The sequence below is a fragment of the Megascapheus bottae genome, chromosome 1 (genome assembly GCF_031878675.1).
Source record: "Megascapheus bottae isolate mThoBot1 chromosome 1, mThoBot2.hap1, whole genome shotgun sequence".
Lineage (NCBI taxonomy): Eukaryota > Metazoa > Chordata > Mammalia > Rodentia > Geomyidae > Megascapheus > Megascapheus bottae.
This window is the reverse complement of record NC_143509.1, coordinates 4,562,501-4,577,008: the sequence shown is the minus strand read 5'-3', so window position 1 is coordinate 4,577,008 and position 14,508 is coordinate 4,562,501. Positions and strand designations below refer to the sequence as shown.

The 14,508-nt window shown below is 42.1% G+C and overlaps 1 pseudogene; it reads left to right on the top strand.

The window, feature by feature from the left end:
- The first annotated feature begins 3,542 nt into the window (after positions 1–3,542).
- Positions 3,543–4,533, top strand: LOC150068073 (L-lactate dehydrogenase A chain pseudogene; annotated as a pseudogene).
- The last annotated feature ends 9,975 nt before the right edge of the window (positions 4,534–14,508 follow it).

The window sequence follows — 14,508 nt, the reverse complement described above, 5'->3', positions numbered from 1 at the left end:
TGGCTTTGTCTGTCTATATGTGGACATTTGTCTTTGAAAGAAATTTACTTGCTATACTTGAGAAAAACAATTTTCTTTTCAGTGTGAATTTTCCTTAATATTCCCATTTGGCGAGGTGTTATACAAATTCTTCTGGTCATTTCTAATTGAGCATAGAAATCACTTATCACTGTCCGAGGTTACACAGTATCCCCTTAAGTTATCCCCTTCTATATTAAATCTTCCTCCTAAAACAAAAAACTTCTTCTTCTTCCTCCGCCTCCTTTTTCCTCCTCCTCCTCCTGCTCCTCTTGTACTTCTGCTTCTGCTGCTACTTCTGCTACTGCTTCTTCCTCTTCCTCTTCCTCTTTCTCTTCTACAGCCCTGGGACTGAATTCAGTGTCTGGTGCTGTTTGTGAGCATTTTTGATCAGGGTTATTCCTCTGCTATTTGAGATACATCTACACAATCCCCATATCAAGGAGCTACTCAAAGATAAGACCCTCATAGACTTTTGCCTGTGTTGGCTTTAAACCCCAGTCCTCAGATCCCAGTCTCCTGTGTAGCTGGGATAACAGATGTCAGTCTCCACCACTAGGCAAGACAAAATAACTTGATTTTTTACTTAGCAGAAACAGAATAAACACATACAAGAATCCAAATAAAATTTCAACACTTTCAGAACAACAGTTATGGCCTTACATGTGAGATTTTGTTTAAGTTTGAGGGAATATTTTTTTACTAATCTCTCTTTCCACTCAGGTATGAACTTGTTTCCATGATAGCTATACTAAATGGCATCCTCAGACAACAGTGTCTGAGCACGCCTGTTTCTTCTCAACTTCACCAGAATTGGTGTTGTAGATTTCCTTCAGCATTGACATAATACAGAATCACACTGTTTTCTTGATTTGCATATCCTATGTAGTTAAGAGGTTGAATATTTCTTTGTTGATTTCTTCATGGCCATTTTTACCTCCTTTAATGATTGTCTTGCTTGTGAGCATTGGCTCACACCTGTAATCCTAGCTACTCAGGAAGATGAGATTTGAGGATCACAGTTCAAAGTCAGCTTAGGCACTAAAGTCTGTGAGACTCTTATCGGCAATTAACCACTAGAATACCAAAAGTGGTGCTGTGACTCAAGGGGTAGGGCAGTAGCCTTGAGCTGAAGGGCTCAAGAACAGCAATCAAGCCCTGAGATCAAGCCCCATGACCAAACAAAAAAATACATGAATAAATAAAGAAATAAACATTATCTTATCCATCTTTTTCCTCATTGTGAAATCAACTTAATTGTAAACCCTTAATATTTGGTGTTGAGTATCTGAGAGGCTTTCCTTCTAACTCCTGGGACTGGGGCTCTTTATAAGTGAATACCCCACACACATCTCTCATTCTGATCAGCCTTTCCCATGCTCTGAATAAAGATTTGATTTCTGCAATCCCTTTTGTCAATTTTTCCTCATATTTAATGAAATACTACAGAACTTTCCAGAAAGTACTAGTCTTGGATATATCTCCAGTTATGTTCTCTATGGTTTCCTGTTGCAATTTCAGCTTCAGTTCTTACAGGCTGACATGTAGGATGGTGCCTCCAAGCCAGGTTGGCGAGGAATGTCTGTGACACTCTTATCTCTACCCATAAAACTGCTGGAAGTAAACGGGGCAACCTGTGCTCACACCTGAATCCTAGCTACTCGGGAGCCTGAGATCTGAGGATCACAGTTCAAACCCAGCCTGGACATGAAAGTCCATCAGACTCTTACCTCCAATTAACCACCAGAAAACTGAAAGTGGTGCTGTGGCTCAAACAAGGAGAGTGTTAGCCTTGAGAGCTCAGAGATAGTGCCCAGGCCTACAGTTCAAGCCCCACAAGAAAGAGAGAGAGAGAGGAAGAGAGAGAGAGGGGGGGTTGGGAAGGGGGAGGAGAGGGAGGGGTGAGCTCTCTCTCTCTCTCTCTCTGGTAAGGGAACAGCACACAATGTATTGAATGGAGAAACCTGGAAGGTTCTCTCAAAGATCTAGGTTACAGAGGAGCCTGCATTCACCCCTGTCACTCAGCACTGTGTCCCAGCCAGAGCCATCCATCAAGAGAAAGAAAAACATTCACTCAAATTTGAAAAAATAATACATCCCAGAGTGTCACTGTGTGTACAAGATATGACCTCCACTAAAGTAACTCCAAAAATCAGTTCTGGTGCCGGTGGCTCAAGCCCAAACCCCCAGCTACTGCACAGGCTGAGATTTGAGGATGGAAACTCACAGTCATAATAGGCCTGAAGTCCTCCAGGACCTTTTTTCCAGTTCAGTAGGAACAAGACAGAAGTGGAGTTGTGGCAGGAGTGATAGAGAACCAACCTTCAGCACAAAAGGTTAGGGGGAATTCTTCAATCCAGAACACCAGGCCGAGAACCAACACAAAAACATACAAACACACACACACACACACACACACACACACACACACACACACACACACACACCATCCATCTTTCAATAGGATCAGGAGGAAATGATATGTTTCCAGTTTTATTTAGGGGGTGTCATTTCTTTTCCTGTGTGTCTCTCTGTGTGTGTGTGTGCATGTGTGTGTGTGTGTTGCTCTTGGAGCTTGAACTCAGAGCCTGGGCATTGTCCATGACTCTTTTTGCTCAAGGATTCTACTCTTCTGCTTGAGCCACAGCTCCATTCTGCCTTTTTAGTGGTCATTGAAGAGAAGACTCTACAGACTTTACTGCCCCACTGGCTTCTAACTCTAAATCCTCACATCTCAGCCTCCTAAGTAATTTGAATTACAGGCCTGAGCCAGCAGCACCTAGCTGAGATTGTTTTCTTTTTCCTTTTTCTCTTTCTTTAGTTTTTTTTGTCCGTTCTTCAACTTGAACTCTGAGCCTGGACGATGTCCCTGAGCTCTTCAGCTCAACACTACCTCCCTACTCCTTGAGCCACCGCCACACTTCTGCTTTTTTGGTGGTTAACCGGAGATAAGAGTCTCATGGATTTTAATGCCTGGGCTGGTTTTGAACCAAGATCCTCAGATCTCAGCCTCCTGAGTAGCTAGGATGACAGGAGTGAGCCACCATGCCTGGCGGGTGTTTTCTAAGCTGACTTCATCGAAATCCAGCAATTGGGACAAGGGGAGCAGTAACGGAAGGTAAGGAATTAGGGGCTGATATGAGAGAAATGAAGATCAGAAAATACAAATGTCCAGTTAACCAGGGAGGATACATGCATTAAATAATATTTAAATGATCATACACTGATTAAATCTACTGAACAGGGCACTGAGCTATTCTTGTGATATTCTGAATGGATACTAAGGGTAACATATATGAGGTACCAAATATAATTTTATAGCGTTCTAGGTGTCTCAGTGTGCTGCTGACCAAATAAAACGTGGTATTTTTATCTATAACTTCCAAGTATAAGACACTATTAAATAATGAATGAAAATCAAGAAATTGGATGGAGCGGCTCTTGCTGAGTCCAGATCTGCCCGCCGTGCACTTCCAACTCCCGCCCATCATGCAGCCTGGAGTTCCAGTCCTTCCAAGTACAGAATGGAAGGTCTCAAGGATCAGCTGATTGTGAATCTTCTTAAAGAGGATCATGTCCCCCAGAACAAGATTACAGTAGTTGCGGTTGGTGCTGTTGACATGGCCTGTCCCATCAGGACTTGGCAGACGAGCTTGCTCGTGTTGATGTCATGGAAGACAAACTGAAGGGAGAAATGATGGACCTCCAGCTCAGCAGCCTTTTCCACAAAACACCAAAAATTGTCTCTGGCAAAGACTACTCTGTGACTGCAAATTCCAACCTGGTTATTGTCACAGCTGGGGCCGGTCAGCAAGAGGGTGAAAGCCGTCTTAATTTGGTCCAGCGCAATGTAAACATCTTTAAGTTCATCATTCCTAATGTAGTGACGGACAGCCCAAACTGCAAGTTGCTGACTGTTTCCAATCCAGTGGATATTCTTACCTAGGTGGCTTGGAAGATAAGTGGCTTCCCCCAAAACTGTGTCATTGGAAGTGGCTGCAATCTGGATTCAGCGCGGTTCCATTACCTGATGGGAGAGAGGCTGGGAATTCACCCCTTAAGCTGTCATGGTTGGGTTCTCATGGAGACTCTAGTGTGCCAGTGTGGAGTGGAGTGAATGTTGCTGGTGTCTCCTTCAAGAATCTGAATCTTGATTTAGGCACTGATGCAGACAAGGAACAGTGGAAAGAGGTTCATAAACAAGTTGTTGACAGTGCCTATGAGGTGATCAAACTGAAAGGCTATACATCCTGGGCCATTGGACTGTCTGTGGCAGATTTAGCAGAAAGTATTATGAAGACTCTTCAAAGAGTTCATCCAATTTCCACCATGATTAAGGGTCTCTATGGAATAAAGGAAGATGTCTTCCTTAGTGTTCTTTGCATTCTGGGACAGAATGGAATTTCAGATGTGGTGAAGGTCACTCTGACTCCCGAGGAAGAGGCTCACTTGAAGAAAAGTGCAGATACGCTTTGGGGAATCCCAAAGGAGCTAGTTTTGAAGGCTTCTATGTAACACTTCACTGTTGAGGCTATAAGAGAATTTTAGTCGGGGATTATGCATGTTTTCCCACACTGATCTGTGACTAAAGCAGTAGCATTACAAAAAGACCTGGGAAAAGTATCCATTTCCTGAAATTAGGACTAGGACTGGTTCAGGAAAACATGCAGCTGTATTCTGATGGTGGATGGGACCTGTGTAACTGTAAAAACTGGTAACTGTAAACAATTTTACCTCTCTGAGACACCACTGCCAATGAATGGTGCATAGTCCCTAATTACCCTTCGAACCAGATATGTTACTCTGTGCTTTGTAAATCAGCAAAACACCTAGTTCCAACTTCTTTTCCCAATCACCCTTCCTGGGATGGGTTGTATAAATCCATTTTCGCATGTCACATGCATCACTGTTTTAAAGGATATTTTATGTATTATATATCAATAGTGTGCATTGCATGTTATGTAATAAGCTACATATGAACAGTGCAAAAACTATCCAAATGTCATAGGAAAACACCAAATAAACCCTGAACAGTGAAAAAAATCAAGAAATTGTTTTTCCCTCTAGAGATCAAGTGATCTATTACATGTCCAAAGATTCTCCAAGGCAGATGCCAAATCGACATGGCTCCAGAGATTTCCTTCCTATAGAAATTAATAGGTCCTTTAAGAATTCATTGTTATCCTTTTTATCAAAACAAAAGAAACTGTGTTCCCCTTGGAATAAATTAATTCCTCTCACCCTTTTACAGTCTACAATAATGCAAGAATTAACCTAAATCTGTTTATCCATGATGTCATCTTCACTTTAACTCATGGAAACAAAATGGTTTGGAGACAGGAAAGACATTTCATTTCATAAAGACAATTATTTCATGAAAGGCAGTTCATTTCCTGAAGAGATCTTAGTAGATACATCGATTGAGTTGCAAGAAACTGCACAAGCTTCTGACTCCCTTCTCTGAATCCAGTCTCGGTCACAACCCCAGCCGACAAACTTCTAAGGAGGAGTTGGGGAGATAAGAAATCTTCAGTGATAACCAAAATACAGAACCATGTTAGCCTGGTAAAGCCAGGAAATGTAAATTTATGATCAGTGAGGGAAAACAAGAGAAAAAGAAAATGGGGTGTGTAGCAGGCAATCCTCTGGAATAGTGAGGCTGGGAAGGGCCAGAAGGGAGCTCGTCATCTGCAGATGTGGTCCCAGAACTCTAAGGCGCTTGGAGTTCAGGCTTTGTGAACTCTGATTTCCCTTCTTTCTCTCACTTTCTGCAACCTAGAGCGCATTCTTCATGAAGTTCCTTTCTGAAAGCTCTCTCGCTTTTCTTCACTCTTTCCCAATAATCAGCGTCATCTGTCAGCTTTGCTACATCCAATTATGTATTTGTTTATCACCCGCTAAAGCTCCAATGTGCACCAGGTATTGCCTTTTGGGTTCCAGGCCAGGGATGTGTGTGTGTGTGTGTGTGTGTGTGTGTGTGTGTGTGTGCCTAGACTTGGGCCTTGAACTCTAACCATGGCACTGTCCCTCAGCTCCTTTTGCTAGCACTCCACTATTGGAGTTGCATCTCCACTTCCAGCTTTTTCTGTCATTATTTGGAAATAAGGGTCTCATAGCCTTTCCTGCCCAGGCTGGCTTTGAACTGCCATTGTCAGATCTAAGACTCCTGAGCAACGATGATTAGAGAGATGAAAAACCAGTACCAGCTTTGATTGGAATTTTTTTCTTATCCTCTCCAATATTTTGCTGGCATATTTGACTGACAATGTATGGTTTGTTTCCCATTAGTGTCCATAACAAAATCTAGCCAACAAAAGAATTATTAGTAAGGAAGAATTCCCCTTCGTGTGTGTGTCTGTGTGTGCGTGTGTGTCTTTGTGTGGGTGTGTGTTTGTGTGTCTGTGTCTGTGTCTGTGTGACTGCATGTACATGTGCCATTCATGGGTCTTGAACTGTGCACCTGGGCACTGTCCCTGAGCTTCTGAGCCATACCAAGCGAACTAGAGCTCACATGTGCCTTTTTAGTAATTAATCAGGAATGAGAATGTCATGGATTTCCCTTCCTGAGCTGTAGAGAGCCATTGCAATCGCCATTACAAGATGGCGCTGGCATCCGCCTCCGTGGTTGTTTTTCTGAGTTGTTTATCTAAAAGTGTCCAGGAAGAGATGTGACTGTTCATGCCTTTAATGCGTGATCGGAAGTATGCATGTAGCCATATTGCTGTGTGTCCGGAGTGTGCTGGAGACATGCTTGTAGTTGATTGGATGTTAGTGTTAAGGAAATAATTGTGATTGGTTAATAAGCCTATTTAAGGTCTATGTTTGAGGAAGTTGGGGTCGACCCAGCATGGCTGTACTAGCTTGCTGAATAAACTGCTGCTCGAGAAGAAGTTATCTTTGTCGTGTCCTTCCTTGCCGGCCGAGGGAGTCGCGACAGCTGGTGGCCCGTACGGGGACGCCCGTACGCCAAGACCTTCATTTCCAGCAGACTTCAGAACTCGAGGTGGTGCACCGGTAAGTTTCCCAGGTAAGGGAAACCAATTCAAGTCCCGGTAAGGGGGACCAATTCAAGTCCTAGGTGAGCAGGACCAATTCAAGTCCCGGGTAAGGGGACCAATTCAAGTCCCGGGTAAGGGGACCAATTACTTCTGCTCTTTTCTGTAGATAAAGAAAGAGCGGGGAGAAGCTCCAGTTTTAAGATGGGAGCCTCAGAGTCATCTCAATTAGTTACAGCCTTGGACGCATTATTGCGTGCTAAGAATTTAAAAGTGAAACAAAGTACTTTGAGACTGTTCTTGTCAAATGTGGAGGAGGTAGCTCCTTGGTTTTCAGTCTCAGGAAATCTATCTTTGCCAGCTTGGGATAAATTAGGAAACGATTTAGATAGCGCTGACGAGAAGAGTAGACTGGGGCCTGGAGTGAAACCTATATGGAGGTTAGTCAGGAGTTGTCTGGCCGATGAGCGCTGCTCCGGCGCTCTAGTGGAAGGAAAAATAGCGCTGGAGGAATTTAAAGAAGAAAGAACGGCATCCAGGCAGAGTAGTGTGAAAAGTGAAAGGCATATACCCTCTATCTATCCACCACTGCCAAGAGACGGAGACTTGGCGGAGTCTGACCTTGAAGAGTTTCCCGCAGACCCAGGGCCATTGCCTCAATCAAGGTCGAAAAGGGAAGAACTTGGAGAAATGCCCAGTTTTTCAAGGACCCTGTATGGGTCCCTCAATGGCCCCTCCCGTCCGAGAAATTGGCAGCTGCCCATAATTTAGTAAAAGAACAGTTAAAATTAGGACATGTACGCCCCTCAGTGTCGCCTTGTAATACTCCTATATTTGTTATTAAAAAGAAATCTGGGAAATGGCGACTATTACATGATTTGCGAGCAATTAATAGTCAAATGCAAATCATGGGGCCTGTTCAGCGAGGACTGCCTTTACTTTCTACTTTGCCTCAAGAATGGCCCATAATTGTTCTGGATATAAAAAATTGCTTTTTTTCTATTCCTTTAAATAATAAGGATACTTGTAGGTTTGCATTTACCCTGCCCTCCATTAATCAAGAGAGCCCTGATAAGCGATTTGAATGGGTTGTGTTACCTCAGGGAATGGCAAATAGCCCCACTTTGTGTCAATTGTATGTACATGCAACTTTAATTCCTGTGCAGGAAAAGTTTTCATCAGTACGGTGTTTACACTATATGGATGATATTTTGCTGACTTCCAAAGATCAAAGGGTATTGAATGAGGCTTTTATTTTATTAATAAAGTGTCTGGAAAATAAAGGATTATTTATAGCCCCAGAAAAGGTACAGAAGAACAATATTGTACATTATTTGGGAAGTAGAATAACAGCCCAAAAAATTATTCCATTAAATTGGCAGTTGCGAAAAGACAATTTAAAGACCTTGAATGATTTCCAAAAACTTTTGGGAAATATAAATTGGATTCGAACCTCCCTGCCTATGAGTAATCAGGAGTTGCAACCTTTGTATGAGTTATTGCAAGGCCCATCAGGTTTGGATTCACCTAGGGAATTAACCCCTGCAGCAAGAAAAGTTTTAGAAACTTTAGAAGAAAAGTTACAACTGGCCTTTCAAAAAAGAATAGAGTTGGGAAAAGAAATTTCTTTAGTTATTTTGGCTTCATCTCAACAGCCTACAGGGGTGTTGTGGCAGGATGGTCCCTTAGCATGGATTCATCCGAAAATATCTCCTGCAAAATCTATCGAGTATTATCCCACTGCCGTTGCCAATCTAGCTATTTTGGGAATAAAATTTAGCGTGCAGCATTTTGGCACTCAGCCCAATTTTCTTATAATTCCATATAACAGTCAGCAAATGCAAGTCTTAAGTGCCACCTTTACTGAGTGGGCTGTTTTAATTTGTTCATTTACAGGAAAAATTGATAATCATTATCCAAAAAGTCCAATTTTGCAGTTTTTTAAGGAACACCCTATTATTTTCCCAACTATTACTGCCAGACAACCTATACCTGGAGCCATCAATATTTTTACGGATGGTTCCAAGAATGGAATGGGAGCATATTTGGTTGAAGGCCAAGAGCCAGTTTTATGCCAGTTTCAGCCTGGATCAGCACAGAGAATAGAATTGCAGGTTGTAATTTCTGTTTTTAAAAATTGTCATTTTCCTTTTAATCTTATTTCTGATTCTGCATTTGTAGTTAATACTTTGAAGTTCTTAGAAGCTGCAGGACCCATAAATAAAAATAGCACTGTATGTAATTTGTTTATTCAGTTGCAGGAATTAATTTGCGCTCGTAGAGCCCCCTTTTTTCCATTGCATATTCGTGCTCATACTGGTTTACCTGGGCCCTTAAGTTTGGGCAATGATGTAGTGGATAAATGTACACGTATGCAAATGGCCTTTGTTGCTCTTACCCCAGAAATGCAGGCACAAGAATTTCATCATCAATTTCATGTTAATGCTCGCACCTTACAATCTCAATTTAAGCTGTCTCGACAGACAGCCAGACAAATTATTTTAAATTGCCCAAAATGTGTTACCCATCTTCCAGTTGTGCCATTAGGTGTTAATCCCCGTGGTTTACTTCCACTAAAAATTTGGCAAATGGATGTTACCCATGTTATGGAATTTGGAAAGTTAAAATATTTACACGTATCAACTGATACATGTTCTGGAATTATTCATGCTACCCCTTTGGGTGGAGAAACAGCTCATCATGTAATTACTCATTGCTTGGAAGCCTGGGCTTCCTGGGGAATGCCCTACTTATTAAATACTGATAATGGCCCTGCCTATACTAGTAAACAATTTCTTGCCTTCTGCCAAACCATGGGAGTACAGATTTCTCATGGATTACCATATAATCCTCAAGGGCAAGGCGTTGTGGAACGTGCTCATCGCACCTTAAAAATTTATTTACAAAAACAAAAAGAGGGAATTGGGCAGAATAGGACACCAAAAGAAAGAATTTCCTTAGCCCTTTTTACCATAAATTTTTTAAATTTGGACACTCAAGGCCACTCTGCTGCAGAGCGGCATACTATTCCAATTGTGGGACTATATAAAGGAATGGTAAAATGGAAAGATATATTAACAGGCCAATGGAATGGGCCAGACCCCGTGCTCTCCTGGGCACGAGGAGCTGTTTGTGTGTTTCCACAGAATTCACAAGATCCCATTTGGGTGCCGGAACGCCTGGTGAGAAAAGCGCAAGAAGATGGCCGCAAAGAAGATATTACTGATAATACTGCTTTGTCCGCTGGTGGAGCCTCGCCTACTATGGGCAGTAATGAAGACCTTCCCACTTCCAATGCCTGTGACTAATACCTCCAGAGTGTTTCCATACCTTTTTACCAGTAGTAGGTCCTTGAAATTGCCATTCTTACCTTATAGTTATGAGAAAGGAAATTATTCGTTATCTGTAATGTTATCTTCATCCTTGTGTTTTACCCTGAATCAATTTTATAGTGATATTTGTTTATACTTACAAGAGCATAAGGTAGGAAAGTTTAATAGTACAGAATATCCTAGTGTTAAGAATGGGAATGTGACCAAAACTGTAGTGGTAGGATTTAGTGCTAGAATCCCTATATTTTCTTATAAAACTTGGAACCCTCCTCCTCCCTTAGTGTATCCGAAATGTGTTAGTCCATTGAATTGGCCCTGGGAATGGACAGGGTGTCAAAGCCCGCGATATTCCTCGATAGGATATGGATTTACCTTTTCTCCTAAAATTCATACTGCTGGAAATACTACTTTTATTCATGAGTCTAAATTTAATTTTCAAGGTACTCGGGAAGATGCTGAAAATCCTTTTAATGCTTGGCTGTTATGTGGACAATTTGCCTGTACCACAGCAAATGCTTTGGGATTTATTCAAGAGGGAGAAATTTGGTACTGTAACTGCTCCGTTACAGTGAGTAATTCGGTTATACAGAAAGGAGCTGCCCTAGTAGGAGAAAGCTTAAATGTTACTTTGGAAGATAATTGTAAATTTAAAACTAAGTATAAAGCTAGTCCTGTGTGTGTTTGGCCCCCCTTTATGTTTTTAGTTTTTGAAAGTAATTGTATTGGAAATAATTCTTTATTGAATTGTTCTAGTTGTCCCTGCTTTTTAAGTCAGTGTTGGAATGCTAGTGAGTTTAATTCTGTTGTAGTTATGCGTTTGCCAACATTTATTCCTGTTCCTGTAGAAGTGTCTGAGAAGGATTTAATTGTGCGGTTGAAGAGACCTCGTCGTGATCTTGGAATCACTGCTTTGGTGGTCCTGGTTTCTTCATTACTCGCCACCGCCGCAGCCAGCGCCGCCGCGTTAGTCACCACAGTTCAGACCGCAACTACCGTGAATACCCTGTCCGAGGCGGTATCTCAAACTATGGACACGCAGTTACAGATTAATCAGCATTTGGCACACAGTGTCATGTTATTGAATCAAAGAGTGGACTTACTTCAGGAACAAGTTGATTTGATGTTTTCCTATGCTCAATTGTCTTGTGTGGGTATAGGGACTGGGTTGTGTATTACTTCTTTACCCTATTATAATTATTCTCGAGCAGCGAATTTGTCCAGACAATTAGGAAATATGTTGAGAGAATCTTGGTCCAAGGATTTTGAGAATTTAACCACTCAACTTCGCTATGAAATTATGATTGTAAATTCTACCCGTGTTAATATTGCTACAGTTGAAGATTTTGTAAATTGGATTTCCAACTCCTTTAATTGGATCAAGGAGTGGGCTGGATTTGTGTCTTTAATTGTAATATTATGTGTGAGTTTTGTTTTATTTTGTTGGTTTGTTGTAATCATGTATAGACAACTTCAGGCACAGAGGAGACGTGATAAGTATATTGTGAAACAAGCTCTTATTGCTCTGGAATCGAATCTCTCCCCCCAGGTTTGGCTGGGTATGCTGGATCAGTAGTCAAGGACGGGTAAGTGTAGAGATTGATCTTGGTATCAACCTAAGACAGACTCCGATACTTAAGCATCGGATGTTGATGACGGGTAAGAACCAAGAGGCATCTCTCCAACCTAAGACAGGCATGATCCCTTACCTTCTTAAGAGCAAGAGGGACGTCCGAAGGTTCGGCCGGCCTCCGGATTTCCACTCTGCTTTTGTTTTATTTTGGCCAAAAGAAAAAAGGGGGAGATGTAGAGAGCCATTGCAATCGCCATTACAAGATGGCGCTGGCATCCGCCTCCGTGGTTGTTTTTCTGAGTTGTTTATCTAAAAGTGTCCAGGAAGAGATGTGACTGTTCATGCCTTTAATGCATGATCGGAAGTATGCATGTAGCCATATTGCTGTGTGTCCGGAGTGTGCTGGAGACATGCTTGTAGTTGATTGGATGTTAGTGTTAAGGAAATAATTGTGATTGGTTAATAAGCCTATTTAAGGTCTATGTTTGAGGAAGTTGGGGTCGACCCAGCATGGCTGTACTAGCTTGCTGAATAAACTGCTGCTCGAGAAGAAGTTATCTTTGTCGTGTCCTTCCTTGCCGGCCGAGGGAGTCGCGACACTGAGCTAGCTTCACACCATGATAAGTCAATTGCAGCCTCTTAGTAGCTAGAATGCCAGCTGTAAGCCACCTTCCCTCACTTAGTTTTGCACATGCACACTGGCTTCTGTGTGCACAGAATGGATTTCTATGTATACCAACTGGAAAAAGGGGTTTTGCTGTGGTATTTCCACATGGGCATATATTGTGGTTTGATCAAAATAAACCCCTCTGTAACTCTTTTTCGGCACATAGTCCTGCCGCGATTTCAAGGTTTTGTGGATTTTCATCTTCATCTTCACATATATTCTGCATTATTCAACCCCACCATTCCTTCCCTGTCCCTCAGGCTTGTCCCCATAAACATTTACATTCATTATATATATATATATATATATATATATATATATATATATATATATATAGAGAGAGAGAGAGAGAGAGAGAGAGAGAGAGAGAGAAAGAGAGAGAGAGAGAGAGAGAGAGAGAGAGAGAGAGAGAGAGAGCACTGAGCATATGAATCAAATTCATTCAGTTTATTATTGCATGATCCATTAATTCTGCTGATTTCCATACAATAGGTTCCTGCTCCAGAGCATGAAATCTCACACATGGGTTGTATATTGTGTGTGTGTGTGTGTGTGTGTGTGTGTGTGTGTGTGTGTGTGTGTGTGTGCATGCCAGTCCTCAGGTTTAAACTCAGAGTTTCTGAGACTTCTTACTCAAGGCCATTGCTAGACCCACTGTCATCTTTTTAGTGCTAAAAATATAGATAAGAATTTGACCGACTTTTCTTGCCCAGAATGACTTAGAACCCCAAGCCTTAGCTCTCCACTTCCTGAGTAGCTGGGATTACAGGCATGAACTAAATGCGCTAAGCACATTATGTTATTTTAAGGATATTGTGTTCCTTTCTCCACAATTTTATATAGCTGGTAGTCTCTTTTTTTACCCTCTCTCATATTTTGGAAGAAATCACCTAGAGGAATTCTCTGTCGGAAGGCATCCACAGCCATATTGACCAGCCATGCTATATTCCATCCACATCCAGGAACTCCATGTACTGAGATCTTCTCCACAAATGCTCCCATTCCTGAGATAGATGCTCGCTCCATGGACTGCACACAACGAGAGGACAACTCGATCCTATTACAAAGTGAACATTCCCTCCACCAGGAAAATAGGTAAAAGAATTAATTGTGCCTGAGAGTTGAAAGCGCTTCCTGAAAGGTGAAGGCAGTGGAAAAGGTGGCCAGAGAAATGGAGAGAGGAAAGGTGGTCAAAATCATTCGTAATATTCAGTGTACAAATGTGAAGCTGGAACTGGGTGAACTGAGGGAGGGGTTGGACTGGGAGGGGTCGGGGAGAGCATGGAAGGAGTGACATGGATGAAATGGCCTTGTAGTCACAAACTAATCATTGAATTATAGCCCCATAGTGCCACTACTTAAAAGCAAGGTTTAGAAAAATACATTTAATAAGGACTAGAGCAAAGCCTAGTGGTAGAGTGCTTGCCTAGCATGCAAGAATACCCGAGTTTGATTCCTCGGTACCACATATATAGAAAAAGCGGAAGTGGTGCCGTGGCTCAAGTACTAGTGCTCTAACTTTGAAAGGCCCACGGACAGTGCCCAGGCCTTGGGATCAAGCCTCAGGACTAGCAAAACACAAAATCTCCCATTAAATGAATACAAGACAGGGATATTTACCCACATATTACAATATGAAAGTGAGTGGAGGCAAATTTGGCTGTGCATGTCAATCCCGGGGCGCCATTAGGAAACAAAAAATGCATCGGGCAGGGGAAGGACATGACCACTTGACCTGGCAGTGGGCATTGATTGAACTTTTCCTTACTTGCCCCAAGGAAAACAGCCAGGGCTATGACAGCACAAAACCAAACAGGGGAATCACCATTCCTCCTCCTCTCAGATGACCCTCAACTCCAGCCCATCCTATTTGGGCTCTTCCTGTCCATGTACCTGATCACCATACTTGGATACCTGCTCATCATC